Here is a 5,522-nt window from a genome sequence, read left to right as displayed (position 1 = left end):
GTTTAACCTCCAGTTTGAGGTCAAACTGGAGGTTAAACTTCAATCCCAGCATTTCTTATCCTTCATGATTTTGGCGTTTAAGCTCCAGTTTAGGCTTAAACTGGAACTTAAACTCCACATGTGATGTTCAAGCTTCCTTTATTGATTTTGTTGCTTCCTTGCTTAGCCTCTTCTTCCCTGAAATCATCCAAACAATTGCATCAAAGTCTTGCAAAATTTCATGAGAAATCTTTCATTCATAGCATTTAAGTAATATAGCTAAAACTCATGGAATTTGCATCAAAATCATATTGTTTGGATGGTTCATTACTTTGTTCTTCATTTAACCATTTTTGGTTACTTTAAGCTCAAGAAAATGCATAAAACAACTAAAACTAACAGAAAAATGCTAGTGAAACTAGCCTATGATGCCTTGGCATCACAACACCAAACTTAATATGGAGAAAAGGAGGAAAGAGAGTAGTTGGTGCTGAGGAAGAGGAGGAGTATTTTGAACCAAACGTGGATGAAAATATGGAGAATCATCATGAAGAAGAGGCTCACAACCATGGCAGAGAAGGTCTAGCAAATCATGCTGGGCAAGAGAGAAGAGTTTTAGGCTTTTATATCAACCCAAACCCAGGAAACTGTGGGAGTAGCATTCAAAAGCCAACCATACATGCCAACAACTTTGAACTAAAGCCACAGCTCATCACCCTTGTTCATAATAACTGTTCGTTCGGAGGAGGTGTCCAAGAAGACCCCAACCAGCATTTAATCACCTTCCTGAGGATATGTGATACTGTGAAGTCTAACGGTGTTCATCCTGACACCTATAGACTACTCTTATTTCTCTTCTCACTCAAGAACAAGGCATCTACATGGCTGGAGTCCTTCCCAAAGGAGAGCTTAAAAACCTGGGAAGATGTGGTGAACAAATTCTTGGCAAGATTCTATCCTCCTCAAAGAATCAATAGGTTGAGAGCTGAGGTTCAAACTTTCAGGCAACAAGATGGTGAGACTCTATATGAAGCATGGGAAAGGTTTAAGGACCTGAGAAGATGCCCGCCAGATATGTTCAATGAATGGGTGCAGCTGCACATTTTCTATGAAGGTCTTTCTTATGAATCGAAGAAGGCAGTTGACCACTCATCCGGGGAATCTCTGAACAAGAAGAAGACCATTGAAGAAGCCATAGATGTCATTGAGACTGTAGCTGAGAATGACTACTTCTATGCTTCTAAAAGAGGCAACACTAGAGGAGTGATGGAGCTGAACAATGTGGATGCACTGCTGGCCCAAAACAAGCTTATCACCAAGCAGCTGGCTGATCTTACCAAGAAGATGGAGAGGAACCAAGTAGCAGTAATCACCACCTCATCAGCAACCCAAGAGGGAGTGAATGCAGAGTCAGAAGGTGAGCATGAACAAGCCAACTACATTGGAAACTCACCCAGGCAGACCCATGATCCATACTCCAAGACCTACAACCCTGGTTGGAGGAATCACCTAAACTTTGGGTGGGAAAATCAACATGATCAAGGCTAAGATCAGAGACGTCACAACCCCAACAACCATGCAGCTCACCAACAGTCCACACAGAGATCATATCAACACCACCCTAACAACAACTCTCCACATCCATACCAAAACCAAAATAACCCAACTCACCCCTCCACTCTCAACTCACCATCATCTGAAGATAGACTCTCCAGAATTGAGACTCTACTTGAAGGCATATGCAAGGAGATTCAAGATAATAAGGTGTTCAAGGAGGAGGTGCGAGCCAATATTAAGAATCAGGGAGACACCATCAAGAGGCTGGAATTTCAAGTGGGATACCTCTCCGAGCAGATTCCCAAACTTATAGACAGCTTCCCAAGTGACACAGAGAAAAACCCGAGAGGTGAAGCAAAGAAAGTAAGATGGGAAGATCGCAAGATGGTTACTATAAGTGATAAGGAGACTGAGGAAGAGCTGAACAACCCATTAGAACAACCTGAAAATACTTCAGCAAGAAAGCAGGGGGAGAATCATCAAGAAACCACAATTACACAGAAGGAACTGACACAGAAGGAGCTGCTGAGACTCTATGCACCCTTTTCCCAATTACTAAATGGCTGTGTAGAGAAGAGAATATACTCAAGGTTTCTTAACATATTTGCATCTCTCCATGTAAACATACCATTCATCAAGGCCCTCCAACAAATGCCCTCATACATTAAGTATATGAAGGAGCTGCTGACCAGGAAAAGCTCACTCAAAGGAGGACAAACAATAGTGATGAATAAGGAGTGCAGTGCTCTCATTCAACCAGAGTTGCCGACAAAGAGGAAGGACCCTGGGAGTTTCCACATCCCCTGTGCCATAGGAGAAATAATGTTTGATAAAGGACTTTGCGATCTGGGAGCAAGCATCAACTTAATGCCTTTATCCCTTATGAAGAGGCTACAGATCAATGAGATAATACTCACAGATGTAGTTATCAGGCTGGCTGACAAAACTCAAAAACAAGCAGTAGGAGTGGTTGAAAATATGCTGGTGAAGGTTGGAAAATACTTCCTTCCCATAGACTTTGTCATCTTGGACATGGAAGAGAGTCACCTCCACCTGATCATATTGGGAAGACCATTCCTAGCTACAGCCAGAGCACTTATAGATGTGGAGCGAGGGGAGCTAATTTTGAGGATCCATGGTGAACAACTCACTTTCAATGTTTTCAAGCCCTCACAAGAAACAGATCAAGAGAACAAAGAACCAAGGAAAGATCACAGTGAGATACTGAAGGAAGAAACAAGCACTGAAGCACAACCGGCACATCTGGGAATCCCCTTGGTTGATGAACAAGGCAATCAGCAGCTGTCACAGCTTAAGGAAAATCAGGAGGAACCTAAACCACCAGAGTTATATGAGACCAGCAACAAAATCTCCTTGGAAGAGGAGGTCACAAGGAGCAAGGCAACATCAAAAGGAACAAAGAAGAAGGTACTAAGGAGGTAGAGGAACAAGAAGATCCCTACAGAGGACTTCTCTCCAGGGAATAAAGTAATCTCAGCTTACTTCCCAGCTATTCCCTGATGCACGGAAAACTTGTCTCATAACAAATTTCCTTCGGCAAGTGTACCGAATTTGTCGTCAAGTAAAAACTCACAATAGAGTGAGGTCGAATCCCACAAGGATTGATTGATCAAGAAACTTTAATTAGAGGAATGTTCTAGTTGAGCGAATCAGAAATTTAGTTGAGAATTGCAGAAAATTAAATGGCGGGAAAGTAATCGGCAGAAAGTAAATTACAGAATCTTAAATGGGAATGGGGGAATTGCTCATAAATGTAAATAACAGAAATTAAAGAGAATGGGTAAGATCAGAAATGGGAGTTCATTGGGCTTAGGAGATGTTGCATTCTCCGGATCAATCTCATTTACATCTCTTCCTCAATCAATGCACTCATTGATCTCCTTGGCAATCTTAAGTGATTGAATTACAATTTCTTGTAATTGAATCTCTCAAATCTTGATCAATAGCCAATTCCTTGGTCAATTGCTCATGAGAAGAGATGAAGTATGGTCACTGATTATACCACATGCATTTCCCAAACCAAGTATTGAGAGGATTATAGTCACATATCCATCCAAACCCAATTCGGTCCAGCATGAGAAAACATTTCTAGCTTGATCTCTTCATTCCTCTTCCAAGGTTCAGAAGAGATCCAAGTATGAATAGTTTCTTTTCCAAGATCACTATCCAATTGGATGAAGATCGAAAGCTTTCAAGTAAAATCAAGAGAAAAGATAGAAGAAGAATAATGAAAACTAGTATTGATCCATCAAATTACAACAGAGCTCCCTAACCCAATGAAAGGGGTTTAGTTGTTCATAGCTCTGGAAAATGAAAACAAAGATGGAGAATACATAATGAAAACTAGAAGTGCAGAGAAAGTAAATACAGGAAGTAGTTCTATGCTATTTTCCAACTCCCAGAACTGTCTAAAATAATTCAAAGCTACTCCTATATATACTACTCTTCTCATCTTCTAGTTGGTTCTTCAAGTCTTGGGCCTTTGGATCTTGAGTTTGAAGCAGTTCTTTTCTTCATTTGGGCTTGGCTTTACTTGCAGAGAGAAAGTGTGAAGTGGGCAGAGACTTTAGCTCAGGGCATTAGGGGTGTTAACGTTTAGTGAAAATATGAGTTTGAGAACGTTAGTGACAATCAACTTTCTCACTAACGTTCCTAAGTAAAAGCCACGTTAACTTCAACGTTAGTAGCACAAACGTTGCCACTAACGTTGCCTCTAGGTCCTTCGCACACGTTATTGGGGCTTAACTTTCCCAATAACGTTGAAAAGCCCCCCTTGCTCCTACGTTAGAGCCCACGTTAACTTAGTTAACGTAGCTCTTTAACGTGGGCTTGCCATCCTTCGAGAACGTTAGTGACACTCAACATTGTCACTAACGTTCCAATGTGCCCCCACGTCTCACGTTAGAGCCAACGTTAACTTAGTTAACGTGGGTCTTTAACGTGGCATTGCTTAGCCATCCTCAACGTTAGTGACAATGTTGAGTGTCACTAACGTTGGCTCATCTTTTACTCATCCACGTTAGCTTCCACGTTAACTAAGTTAACGTGGGAGTTAACGTGGCTCATAGTGGCCTGTGTGGCTCCTTCCAACGTTAGTAACAATGTTGAGGGTCACTAACGTTGGCCATCACCTTCTTCTCTCACGTTAGCCTCCACGTTAACTAAGTTAACGTGGAAGTTAACGTGGCTCCTTGGGGTTGTGTGGTTGCTTCCAACGTTAGTGACAATGTTGGGTGTCACTAACGTTGTCGACCACTCTTGCCTCTTCACGTTAGCTTCCACGTTCACCAAGTTAACGTGGGAGTTAACGTGGCATTGTGCACTTAGGCAAACGTTAGTGACAAGGTTGAATGTCACTAACGTTTGCTTCCTTTCCCCCTTTTAACGTTAGAGGCCACATTAACTAAGTTAACGTGGACTCTAACGTGGCCACTTGTGAGTATTGGCAAACGTTAGTGATAATGTTAAGTGTCACTAACATTGGCTCGAATTCCCTTCTTCACATTAAAGTTCAAGTTAACTTAGTTAACGTGACTCTTAACGTGGGTAATGATGGCTTCGAGAGCGTTATTGGCAGTCACTTTTCTCATTAACTCTGCAAGTTACCTCCCATTCCTTGCTTCCTTTGGTCCTGAAATCAGGCAATAGAGTGCATCAAACTTCTAGTCCAAGTCATGGGTAATGCAGCATACAATTTGTCACTAAACTCATGCAAAATCCTCATGAAATCATGTAAAATGCACAATGTATGCTTGAATCCAGGTGTAAGTGAATATCTACCCAAAACTAGCTTATTTCCTAAGAAAATGCATGAAACTACCCTAAAAACAGTAAAGAAAAGGTCAGTGAAACTGGCCAAAATGCCCTGGCATCACAACACCAAACTTAAAGCTTGCTTGTCCCTAAGCAAGTACTGGAACAAGAGAATGATGAATGGAATGCCAAGAGAAATGAGTCATTCTTGT

The sequence above is a fragment of the Arachis ipaensis genome, chromosome B06 (assembly GCF_000816755.2).
Source record: "Arachis ipaensis cultivar K30076 chromosome B06, Araip1.1, whole genome shotgun sequence".
NCBI classification, from domain to species: Eukaryota; Viridiplantae; Streptophyta; class Magnoliopsida; order Fabales; family Fabaceae; genus Arachis; species Arachis ipaensis.
This window is presented reverse-complemented; position numbering follows the sequence as displayed.